A 14136-nucleotide genomic window follows, 5' to 3' on the forward strand; every position below is an offset into this window, starting at 1 on the left:
TATAACTACAGTGACAGACAGCAAAAAAAATGGAATTTAAGCCTAAAATCCCCAATTTTTTAGCAGACGGATGGATGAGGCGTGTCACAGATATACCACACTGTAAAATATGTAGCCTATATGTATTTTTTGGGTTCAGCAAAATGGTGTCAAGAAATTGTGTAAGACACTCAAAAAAAAATTCTACTCTACCATACCACATAAAAATGAAAGATTTCACTGTGCACTCAAAAGTGATTTTTGGGACCCTTTTAAAATTGCTGGATTTTCATGCTGTGCTAGGAAAAGGATCGGGCTGTATTGTACAGTGTCAAAAAGCAAATGGAGAAATGGAGAAAAAAAAAGGACTCTGGATTGATTTACAATAAAATAAGCTCTATTAACCTGGCAAAAAATGTTTTCCTAGCCAATTAGATCTTGGGCTAGGTATATATGGGCAATATATCCTATAGGTAGCAGCAGCAGACAGTAATGGAATGTACCCTCTTGATATATGCAATGATATCTACATACACACATACAGTGCCTGCAGGCCTTGCACTGATATGTATAGAGGGACATACAATCCCCTGCCTACTTAACACTGCAACCTATATACTCCCGAATTAGTCCTTAGAAGAACTGTTGGTATAGCTGGATTTGAGTACTTTAGGATGGTAGACCCCACACTGACTAATAAATCCCCAAATCTGACCCAATCTCAGCAGCAACTCTCCCTATATTATCTCAATCCGGAACTGAATGCGCCGAGCAGGGCGGCATCCTGTCTCTTATACCCCTGATGATGCTGTGCAGCCAGCCAATCACTGCACGACCGCAACAAAGATGGCTGTGGGGTTTCATTGCCTGGCAGACAATCCCTGCATCGTGATTGGGTCTCTAAAGACCGCCAAAAAACTGGGTGGAGACCCGAGTTCACGCCGAATAATCCAGAAATGCTTGGTGCTCGCCGAGTACATCGAGTACTCGGGCGAGTCACGAGTAGTGGCGGCGAGCACATTCACTCATCACTAGTGTCATCATGTCAACAGAGCTGTAGGCAATCATTGAGCTCAACAAAACTGCTGATGTAGACAGCAGGAGTAGCTAAAAGCAGAAATTAGCTGTAGTACTGTCACCATCACATCACTGCATCACTGCCATAGTCTATGAACAAAGAGCAGCAGCGGAAAGGAGTGTGAGTAAGAGGTCATTTTGTTATTTTTTAAGTCTGGACTGATGCTAGTTGAAATGAGAAAGCCCTTTTAATGCTGAAGATACAATATTTCTAGAATTTAAAATGAATTTTATCCACATATTTTTTCTTACCCAGTGCACAAAAAGAAAAAAGTGAATCATGATTGCTTTTATAGATATGGTAAATTAGTGTTTCAATTGCTATACTTAAAAATTGATGGAGACAAGGTATAATATTTTGTCATAAAAGATTAAAGGGATTTTCTGGTTTCGGAAAACATCTTTCCTCTGGCACATTTTGTTTAAAAAAACAAGCAAACAAACTGTACTTTGTTCTCCCAGGAAAAAGCATTGTTGTCACAACAGACTATTTGTGACATCTGGAAAAATGATTGTCCAAAGAAGAAAACGTGAGCTCTACCATGAGTCCTATGTACTGCCAACAGTAAAGCATCCTGTATCCGTTCATGTGTGGGGTCACTTTTCATTCATGGGTTCACTCACAATTTTGCCAAGAACACAGCCATGAATAAAGAATGGGATCTGAATATCTTCAAGAGCAACTGCTCCCAACGATCCAGTAACAATCTGTTGATGAATAATGCTTTTTTTCCAGCATCATGGAAACCATGTCACAAGACGAAAGTGATAATTAAGGTGTTCGATGAAGAAAACATTCAGATTTTGTTGGCACAGCTCAGGAAATTCTCAAGATTTTAATCCCTGTGGTTAATACTCAAAAAGCAGGTGGACAAAGAAAAACACAGAAATTATGATAAACTCCAAAGATTGGGCGAAAATGGGTTGTCCGGTCAGGGTTCAACCCATAGGCTGATAGCCAGCTTCTCGGGCAAAGTGCAGAAGTTTGGAAAAATAAGGGGCAGCTGTGCACTAAAAATATGGAGTCTTTGTATATAAACGTGATGTATTTGTTAACAAAAGTTTAAAATCTTATGAAATGCCGATAATTGTACTTCAGTAACCACAGAAACCATCAACTGCAACATTGAAGCATCAACTGTGACAACTACAATTTGTGTCAGTCACAAAACTTTTGGCCACAACCATACATGCCTGGGAATATTAGCAATATTTCATACTATAAACTCAACTAAACTCAAATGTCATGTGATGAAATTAGAAATTTCCTTTTATATAGTAAACTCTACGAATCATTACCATACATGGGAATTCAGCTCGTACAAGTATTTCCACCCACCGAGATACTTTCTATTAATTACAAAACCTCAATTAGTAACAATAAAAGAGACCTGCAAACTGTTACTCAACATGAAATATCATGTCTTCTGTTAGAATGGTTATTCTTCCGAATCTTTATTTCATAACTTACCTACAATACCTCTGCAGCACCCAGCAACGGCCATTAAACAGAGCGACGGAGCAGGGCTGTTTGGCTGACGATGATGGTAATAGTTGATTAGTGGGTGCGCAGGTGATGAACCTGAAATGATTTGTTATTGATGAGCAGTGACATTCTGCTAATAGTGGCAGCCCACGTAGCCACAATGGGGCCCATAACTTGAGGTGGTAATCTCAATTTCAAGGATATCTGTTACAATCCAATACGCTGATGCAACAGAGAGCTGTCGGCTCCTTGTTCCACAATTCAGCATGTGTGATGGTGTCTCAGCACAGCAGGTACAATGACATTGATAGACTTTTGCCTGCTTTCGGGAAGCCTCAGTCCATATACAGTACAGACCACAGCAGAGCATTGTTTGTTTTTTTGTCTCAGTACTTTTCGGAGCCTTCATATTCTGCGGGGGCTGAGGGTGCCATTATGCTGCCATACTACAAGGGACATTATATTGTAAGAGGGTGGCTGTGGGTGCCATCATGCAGGGACATTATATGGTAAGAGGGGGGCTGTGGGTGCCATCATGCAGGGATATTATATGGTAAGAGGGGGGCTGTGGGTGCCATCATGCAGGGATATTATATTGTAAGAGGGGGGCTGTGGGTGCCATCATGCAGGGATATTACAGTTGTGGCCAAAAGTATTGACACCCCTGCAATTCTGTCAGATAATACTCAGTTTCTTCCTGAAAATGATTGCAAACACAAATTCTTTGGTATTATTATCTTCATTTAATTTGTCTTAAATGAAAAAACACAAAAGAGAATGAAGCAAAAAGCAACACTTTGATGATTTCAAACTCCAAAAATGGGCAAGACAAAAGTATTGGCACCCTCAGCCTAATACTTGGTTGCACAACCTTTAGCCAAAATAACTGTGACCAACCACTTCTGGTAACCATCAATGAGTTTCTTACAATGCTCTGCTGGAATTGTAGACCATTCTTCTTTGGCAAACTGCTCCAGGTCCCTGATATTTGAAGGGTGCCTTCTCCAAACTGCCATTTTTAGATCTCTCCACAGGTGTTCTATGGGATTCAGGTCTGGACTCATTGCTGGCCACCTTAGAAGTCTCCAGTGCTTTCTCTCAAACCATTTTCTAGTGCTTTTTGAAGTGTGTTTTGGGTCACTGTCCTGCTGGAAGACCCATGACCTCTGAGGGAGACCTACATTATGCTGCAAAAATTGTTGGTAGTCTTCAGACTTCATAAAGCCATGCACACTGTCAAACAGTCCAGTGCCAGAGGCAGCAAAGCAACCCCAAAACATCAGGGAACCTCCGCCATGTTTGACTGTAGGGACCGTGTTCTTTTCTTTGAATGGCTCTTTTTTTCTCCTGTAAACTCTATGTTGATGCCTTTGCCTTGAGATTTCTCATGCTTTCTCACAATTTGGTTTCTCAAGTCCTCAGACAGTTCTTTGGTCTTCTTTCTTTTCTCCATGCTCAATGTGGTACACACAAGGACACAGGACAGAGGTTGAGTCAACTTTAATCCATGTCAACTGGCTGCAAGTGTGATTTACTTATTGCCAACACCTGATAGGTGCCACAGGTAAGTCACAGGTGCTGTTAATTACACAAATTAGAGAAGCATCACATGACTTTTCGAACAGTGCCAATACTTTTGTCCACCCTCTTTTTTATGTTTGGTGTGGAATTATATCCAATTTGGCTTTAGGACAATTCTTTTTGTGTTTTTTCATTTAAGACACATTAAATGAAGATAATAATACCAAAGAATTTGTGTTTGCAGTCATTTTCAGGAAGAAACCGAGTATTATCTGACAGAATTGCAGGGGTGTCAATACTTTTGGCCACAACTGTATATTGTGAAAGGGGGGCTGTGGAGCTATTATACTTTCAGAACATCATACTGTTGGGGAATCAAACAATGTGGGCAGCTATGCGGGCATCATGCTGTGTTGAGGCTGTGGGGTTATGAGACTGTGTGGGAGACTGTGGGGCTGTCACACTATGTGGTGGTATCATACTGTGGGACATCATACTGGAGGATCAAATTGTGTTTGAGGCAATGTAGCGTCATTATATTGTTGGGCTGTGAGAGCATTATACTGTGTCTGTGGGGACATAATACTTTGTTAGGGGCACTCTGGGGTCATTGCATGTGCACGTGAATACTATAGGGGCAATTTGTATGGAATTTGGGGGAGTGGGTTGTACTGTGTGGGGGATATTTTTGAGGGTGTCCTACTTTATGGGTGTCATGAAAGAGATATTGTATTGGGTGAAAATAATAAAGGGCTTCTGCAGGGGTACTATGATGTGCAGCAATGTATATGAGCACAATACAGTACTCCATGAGATAGTATTGGGGGAGCTAATTAGAATCTTTGCTATAGGGCCCTCTGATTTCTATGTATGTCCCTGTTGAAAACTTATCGTGATGATGGGTCATCCATATCATTGTAAGGGATAACCTTCATGGCAGGCCTCGAGGTCTTCACTGCACTGTTATGACAGGCTCAGAGGTTAGAACTATAGCTTTGCTGTTCTGTAGTGTTAGGTTCAAATCCCACTAAGAACATCATCGTGTTTGCATGGGTTTCCTCCCACACTCCAAAGACGTACTGATAGGAAATCTAGATTGTGAGCCCCAATGGGGACAGTGATGATAGTGTCCATAAAGCGCTGTGGAAATTAATAGCTCTGTAGAAGTGAGTACAATAAATAAATAAAATAAATGACATCCTGCCATCTGTCATCTTTGTGGTCAATGTAGTGGCAGAGGGAACCATACACCTTTGCCTAACTGCATATGTGCAGCAATGACATCTAAAGAATTAGAATTGCCACAATTAGAGACTGCCAGAAGTGACAGGCGGCTTTATCTGTATAACATTCTAATCAGCAAAAGAAATGGGATAAAATACTAATACAATGTACCTCTTATTTTGCTTATTGGAAAAATATATTATCTGTGGGTCTCTTGTCTCATTTACCTTTTTGATATTTTCTGGCATATTTCTGGTTCCTGTGCTACCTAAAAGCACATTCTGCGTCAATGTGATTTTTTTGACAACTATTTGTGGGAAGGGGTTAAATAAATGCATTATTACTTCAAAATTGTTATGTTTTTACGTAGCTTTCCTATACAAAATTTAGGCATAAGAAACCATTCAGCATGACAAATTTTTCATTATAGCGGATATCTGGAAAATATTTTGTTAAAGAAAAAAAGAGGATACCATATTATTAGAAAGCTAGGCAGCAAAAAAAAAAGCCATTTATGCTAAAATTCTGATGCTCTGCTGCCCCATAGTGGATACCAAAAGAAATGTCACGAATATCTAGTCTGCATTCACTTGTATACAGCTTGCCTATTTTACAGTTTTGTTCCTGACTCCAGTGTAAAAGTGTCTTCATTTCAATTGCTTTGTTTTCACTGTACAAGTTATCATTTCTAAAGATTTTTGCTCTTCTCTTTATTTATCCAGCAGCTCAGCAATTAATAATAGATTCCTTATTATTATCAAACTATAGTCATACCATTTCCTGTTAGACATGTGTGGATCAATCTTTTGAGGATCAACTTTGAGTCAAATTTTCTCCCCATAATACCCAGCAGTTATCACATCACATGGTCTAGTGCAGCCAATCAGAGGGAGGCTATTACAACCACTATAAAAAATGAGGCTCGGCAAAGCAGGACCAATTTAGTGTTTTGCAGCATAGGGATCAGGAGGTTAAAGTGCACAGCTCATTCCACATAAGGACAAAAAAAGACTAAATCTTATTGTGGTGTTAGTAGTGTAATGCTAAATCACATTGAAAATGGGTGTATTAGCCTCAGTCTGTGAATTATAATCCAAAGTTTCAAGTGATAGGGAAGTGCTGGACTTGCGGAGTCAGTGTGACTGTGAATTGATTAAAGGGAATCTGTCACCCCATTTTAGCCCTATCAGCTGCCGCCACCGCCATCAGGAGCTTATCTACAGCATTCTGTAATGCTGCAGATAAGCCCCCGATGTAACCTGAATAGAGTTGAGCATTCCGATACCGCAAGTATCGGGTATCGGCCGATACTTGCTGTATCGGAATTCCGATACCGACATCCGATATTTTTTCAATATCGGGCATCGGAATCGGAAGTTCAAAGTTGATTGACAGCCGAAATGACGTCATCATGATGCGCGGTGTGTGCGCATCATGATGCGTCGTCATTTCGGGCCTTCCGGGGGGTCTGTAGCGGCCTGCCGGGGGGCTGTGCCGGCCTGCCGGGGGGCTGTGTTTACTGCCCGGGGTCTGTACCGGCCTGCCGGGGGGCTTTGCCGGCCTGCCGGGGGGCTGTGCTGATGTCCGGGGCTCTGTGCAGGCATCGTCCAATGGGACTACAAGTCCCATCGGGCGATGCCTGCTACCATGACAGTGATTGACACATTAGCCAATGATGGGACAGTAGTAGTCCCATCATCCGGCTAATGTGTTAAATGTTAAAAAAAAAAAATACTACATACATACTACATACATACTACATGCATGCTACATACATACTACATGCTACATGCATGCTACATACATACTACATGCTACATACATACCACATATATACTACATGCATGCTACATACATACTACATGCTACATGCATACTACATGCTACATACATACTACATACATACTACATGCATGCTACATACATGCTACATGCATGCTACATACATACTACATGCTACATACATACTACCTATATACTACATGCATGCTACATACATACTACATGCTACATACATACTACATATATACTACATGCATGCTACATACATACTACATGCTACATACATACTACATATATACTACATGCATGCTACATACATACTACATGCTACATACTACATATATACTACATGCATGCTACATACATGCTACATACATACTACATACATACTACATATATACTACATGCATGCTACATACATACTACATGCTACATACACACTACATACATGCTACATACATACTACATACATACTACATGCATGCTACATACAATACATTCATACAATACATACATAGACATACAGTACATATAACATAGAGTAACATACTTACCAATACTTGTCACATTGTTCCCCGAAGCCATTGTCTTTTACGGAATAAATATTAACATAACAAACCACAAAAATACTCACCCATGATCCGAAGCAGTCCACGAGTGTGTCCCACGACGATCTTGGGTAGAGAACTGCAGCATCAGCTGATGCAGCCGCTCTCTACGGGCTGCAGGAATCCAATGACGGAAGGTAGGTATCCTTCCGCACTGTATTCCTCCGCCACTTAAAAAAAAAAAGTCCCTAGTCTCACTTTATGGTAAAAGCTGTGTGGGTTCCCACACAGCTTTTACCATAAAGTGAGACTAGGGACTTTTTTTTTTTAAGTGGCGGAGGAATACACTGCGGAAGGATACCTACCTTCCGTCATTGGATTCCTGCAGCCCATAGAGAGCGGCAGCATCAGCTGATGCTGCAGTTCTCTACCCAAGATCGTCGTGGGACACACTCGTGGACTGCTTCGGATCATGGGTGAGTATTTTTGTGGTTTTTATGTTAATATTTATTCCGTAAGAGACAATGGCTTCGGGGAACAATGTGACAAGTATTGGTAAGTATGTTACTCTATGTTATATGTACTGTATGTCTATGTATGTATTGTATGAATGTATTGTATGTAGCATGCATGTAGTATGTATGTAGTATGTATGTAGCATGTATGTAGTATGTATGTAGCATGTAGTATGTATGTAGCATGCATGTAGTATGTATGTAGTATATATGTGGTATGTATGTAGCATGTAGTATGTATGTAGCATGCATGTAGTATGTATGTAGTATGTATGTAGTATATATGTAGCATGTAGTATGTATGTAGCATGCATGTAGTATGTATGGAGCATGCATGTAGTATATATGTAGTATGTATGTAGTATGTATGTAGTACATATGTAGCATGTAGTATGTATGTAGCATGCATGTAGTATGTATGTAGTATGTATGTAGCATGAATGTAGTATATATGTAGTATGTATGTAGCATGTAGTATGTATGTAGCATGCATGTAGTATAAATGTAGCATGTATGTTTGTAGTATGTATGTAGCATGTAGTATGTATGTAGCATGCATGCAGTATGTATGTAATAATAATAATAAATTTTATTTTTATAGCGCCGACATATTCCGCAGCACTTTACATTTCAGAGGGGATTTGTACAGACAATAGACATTACAGCATAACAATAATCACATACAGTAGATTATAACAAATACCAAGAGGAGTGAATGTCCTGCTCGCAAGCTTACAGTCTATGAGGAAAGAGGTAGACACGAAAGGTGGGTGGTAACAGTTGCTCTGATTGTATGGACCAGCCATAATGTTAAGTGTGTAACAGTACAGACACAGAGGGCTAATGGATGCATAAAGCATGTGGGAACATGATGCTGGGAACCTGGTTATGGTAAAACTTTTGGCTCTGCCGCACAGGGATAGGTTAGGTTAATGTGTTGAGGCGATAGGCCAGTCTGAATAAATGCGTTTTCAGGACACGCTTAAAATTGTGGGGATTGGGGACTAATCGTATTGACCTGGGAAGTGCATTCCAAAGAATTGGCGCGGCACGTGTAAAGTCTTGGAGACGGGAGTGGGAGGTTCTGACTATTGAGGATACTAACCTCAGGTCATCAGCAGAACGGAGGGCGCGGGTAGGGTGGTATACTGAAACAAGGGAGGAGATGTAGGGTGGTGCTGAGCCATGGAGGGCTTTGTGGGTGAGGGTAATAAGTTTATACTGAATTCTGGAGTGGATGGGTAGCCAGTGTAATGACTGGCACAAGGTAGAGGCATCGGTGTAACGATTGGTGAGGAATATGATCCTGGCTGCAGCATTCAATACAGATTGGAGAGGGGAGAGTTTGGTAAGAGGGAGACCGATTAGAAGAGAGTTACAATAGTCGAGACGAGAATGAATAAGAGAAACTGTAAGAGCTTTTGCAGAGTCAAAAGTAAGAAAAGGTCGAATTCTAGAAATGTTTTTGAGGTGCAGATGACAAGAGCGAGCCAGTGATCGAATGTGGGGGGCAAAGGAAAGCTCGGAATCAAGTATGACCCCAAGACAGCGGGCATGTTGCTGGGGAGTAATAGTGGAACCACACACAGAAATAGCAATGTCGGGTATAGGTACATTAGTAGCGGGAGGAAAGACCAGGAGTTCAGTCTTTGACAGGTTCAGTTTCAGATATAATGAGGACATGATATTAGACACAGTGTTTAGACAATCGCCAGTGTTTTCTAGAAAGGCTGGCGTGATGTCAGGAGAAGAAGCGTATAATTGGGTGTCATCAGCATAGAGATGGTACTGGAAACCAAATCTACTGATTGCTTGACCAATAGGGGCAGTGTACAAGGAGAAGAGGAGGGGGCCTAGAACCGATCCTTGAGGAACCCCAACAGTAAGGGGAAGGTGAGAGAAGGAGGAACCGGCAAAAGAAACAGTAAAGGAGCGGTCGGAGAGATAGGAGGAGAACCAGGAGAGAACGGTGTCCTTGAGGCCAATGGAATGGAGCATAGTGAGGAGGAGCTGATGATCCACAGTGTCGAATGCTGCAGAGAGATCCAAGAGAATTAGCATGGAGTAATGACCATTTGATTTAGCTGTTAGCAGATCATTAGAGACTTTAGTGAGGGCAGTTTCAGTGGAGTGTAAAGAGCGGAAACCGGATTGGAGAGGGTCGAGAACAGAGTTTTCTGAGAGATAGCGGATAAGACGGGAGTGGACCAGGCGTTCCAGGAGTTTAGAGATGAAGGGAAGATTAGAGACAGGTCTATAGTTAGCGGCACAGTTTTGGTCGAGGGATGGTTTTTTAAGTAGTGGATGTATGATGGCATGCTTAAATGAGGAGGGAAAAATACCAGAAGAGAGAGAGAGGTTAAATATTTTAGTTAGGTGAGGGGTGACAGCAGGGTAAAGGGACTGGAGGAGATGTGACGGAAATGGGTCACTGGTGCAAGTAGTTGGGCGAGAAGATGCAAGGAGCCTGCTTACTTCTTCTTCTGTGACTGGTTCAAAATCAGAGAGTGAGTTAGATGCAGTGGGGGAGGGAGGACAGTGCATGGTATGATGTAGTATATATGTAGTATGTATGTAGTATGTATGTAGCATGTAGTATGTATGTAGCATGTAGTATGTATGTATGTAGCATGCATGCAGTATGTATGTAGCATGCATGTAGTATATATGTAGTATGTATGTAGCATGTAGTATGTATGATGCATATATGTAGTATGTATGTAGTATGTATGTAGCATGTAGTATGTATGATGCATATATGTAGTATGTATGTAGTATGTATGTAGCATGTAGTATGTATGATGCATATATGTAGTATGTATGTAGCATGTAGCATGTATGTAGTATGTAGTATGTAGCATGTATGTAGTATGTATGTAGCATGTAGTATGTATGTAGCATGCATGTAGTATGTATGTAGTATGTATGTAGTATATATGTAGCATGTAGTATGTATGTAGCATGTAGTATGTATGTAGTATGTATGTAACATGTATGTAGCATGCATGTAGTATATATGTAGCATGTAGTATGTATGTAGCATGCATGTAGTATATATGTAGTATGTATGTACTATGTATGTAGCATGCAGTATGTATGTAGCATGCATGTAGTATGTATGTATGTAGTATTTTTTTTTTTTTTTTTTTACATTTAACACATTAGCCGGATGATGGGACTACTACTGTCCCATCATTGGCTAATGTGTCAATCACTGTCATGGTAGCAGGCATCGCCCGATGGGACTTGTAGTCCCATCGGACGATGCCTGCACGGACCCCCGGACATCAGCGCAGCCCCCCGGCAGGCCGGCACAGCCCCCCGGCAGGCCGGTACAGACCCCCACAGGGTGCACAGCCCCCCGGCAGGCCGGCACAGCCCCCCGGCAGGCCGGTACAGACCCCGGGCAGTCGGCACAGCCCCCCGGCAGGCCGGCAGAGACCCCCGGAAGGCCCGTACAGACCCCCGAGAGGCTGTACAAGGGCAGGAAAGGGTTTTTCCAATTCCAATACCGGAAGTCTCATAGACTTGAATGGGACTTCCGGTATCGGCATCGGCGATACCGATACTTTTTTTAAAGATCGGCCGATCCATTCCGATCCGATATTTTGAAGTATCGGACGGTATCGCTCAACTCTAATCCTGAAAGATAAGAAAAACAAGTTAGAATATACTCACCCAGGGGTCTGGTCCGGTCCGATGGGTGTCACGGTCCTGTCCATTTTCAAAAGTAAAATATGTAGAATCTAGAAATGTAAATACTTCACAAAGTGTGCATGTTGTAATTTTTTTTTGCACGCTTCCTTGTCACAAAAGCCAAAAATTAGAACGGCATCCAGCACCTACATCCAGCTTTTGAATACCACCGGTTATCAACCGATTTTGCCTAACTTGGTAGATTGAAATCATTTGAACATTAATAAGGCTGTGTTTGCGTTCTCATTAAAGAGCTCAAAAGGGGTAGAGTACAATCCTGAGAGATCATAGAGTGCTATACATATATTTTCCTCTCAATTAGTACTTGGAATTTCTTTAGAAAATTTGGTGAAGCTAGCGAATTTGAATTTCAAGAGATCTGCTCATCTTTATCTCCTATCTCTTGTCTGGGAAGTAATCTGTCTGTAGAACAAGAACATGTATATTCACTAATCAGGCAAATGAGCCTTTTCTAAAGGTGAATATAGGATGCAGCCTTAGATGTAGCAGATCTAGGATTAAGGCCGGAGTCACACTGGCGAGGAATACGGGCGAGTGAGAGGCGCTAAAAGCACGCATTAGACACGGACCAATGATTCTCTATGGGGTCACTCGCACCAGGCGTATATTTCTCATCCGTATCCTACGCTCTGTGCCAATCGCAGCATGCTGCGATTGTCAGCATACTACGGCCGTAGTACGCCAATGCAAGTCTATGGGTGCACAAAAAATACGGATTACACACGGACCACACATGTGACTTGCGAGAAATACGCACCAGGTGTCTTTTAGCAAAGCCGGCAATTCAGTGCGCTATACAGTAAACTCCATTATATGTCCATTTTGCAAGCCTGCGAGAAAATCTCGCCATACGGATGCCATACGGATTACGTACGGATGCTTACATGCGCAAAATACGCGACCACACCTTGATTACGGATGACATACGGAGCACTCTTTAGGGGCCATTCATCCGTATTACGCCTGTAAAATACTGACCGTATTTTGCGTCGGTTAGTGTGACCCCGGCCTTAGACTTCAGCTACCACAGTGTTGAGTTTATCTGTGCAAGTTCATCTGAGATCGCAAGTAAAGTGGATATTGCCATCAGCTGCTCTTTTACCCTGCACTTGAGTGAAAATGTAATATCACAGACAGCCATTTAAATGAATGAGCCAGAAGGGAGAATGAACTGCTCTGGAAAAACCTGCCCATCCATGTATGAACCAGGGGAGCCAGGACTGCCAGATTAAAGGAATGATTGTTATGTGCTCTCTTTTTCAGCAGATGGAGGAGGTCATAAGTGAGAAAATCCCCCCAAAGGGCAAACAGGGAGAATTTTATTTATATAATATGACATCCTTTTTAATTCCCCTAAAGTTATATAAGTATTTATCACTGTGATTATTGAAATAAGTAATGCTTGCCGTTTTTCATCATTATCATCGTCTTGACTTTTATTGGTGTCTATTACCAACCAAAATAACCTGCAAACAATATCTGAGCATTCACTGCAATGAAAAAAGTCACAAAAGGGACAATGCAACAATGTCTGCACAACAAGATATTATTATTAATGACAAATAGTTCTGCACCAAGCAGAAATAAAAGTTAAGACAGTTACAAAATTGTAATTAAGTAGATATATTATCAGTTATTAATGTGAATCACACTTCTAATTTTCACTAATTCATCATCCCAATATTCCTAAACATATACAGTGGGGCAAAAAAGTATTTAGTCAGTCAGCAATAGTGCAAGTTCCACCACTTAAAAAGATGAGAGGCGTCTGTAATTTACATCATAGGTAGACCTCAACTATGGGAGACAAACTGAGAAAAAAAAATCCAGAAAATCACATTGTCTGTTTTTTTTTCATTTTATTTGCATATTATGGTGGAAAATAAGTATTTGGTCAGAAACAAAATTTCATCTCAATACTTTGTGATATATCCTTTGTTGGCAATGACAGAGTTCAAACGTTTTCTGTAAGTCTTCACAAGGTTGCCACACACTGTTGTTGGTATGTTGGCCCATTCCTCCATGCAGATCTCCTCTAGAGCAGGGATGTTTTTGGCTTTTCGCTTGGCAACACGGACTTTCAACTCCCTCCAAAGGTTTTCTATAGGGTTGAGATCTGGAGACTGGCTAGGCCACTCCAGGACCTTGAAATGCTTCTTACGAAGCCACTCCTTCGTTGCCCTGGCGGTGTGCTTTGGATCATTGTCATGTTGAAAGACCCAGCCACGTTTCATCTTCAATGCCCTTGCTGATGGAAGGAGGTTTGCACTCAAAATCTCACGATACA

The sequence above is a fragment of the Dendrobates tinctorius genome, unplaced genomic scaffold, assembly GCF_039654945.1.
Source record: "Dendrobates tinctorius isolate UK_male_01 unplaced genomic scaffold, ASM3965494v1 ptg000292l, whole genome shotgun sequence".
Taxonomy (NCBI): Eukaryota; Metazoa; Chordata; class Amphibia; order Anura; family Dendrobatidae; genus Dendrobates; species Dendrobates tinctorius.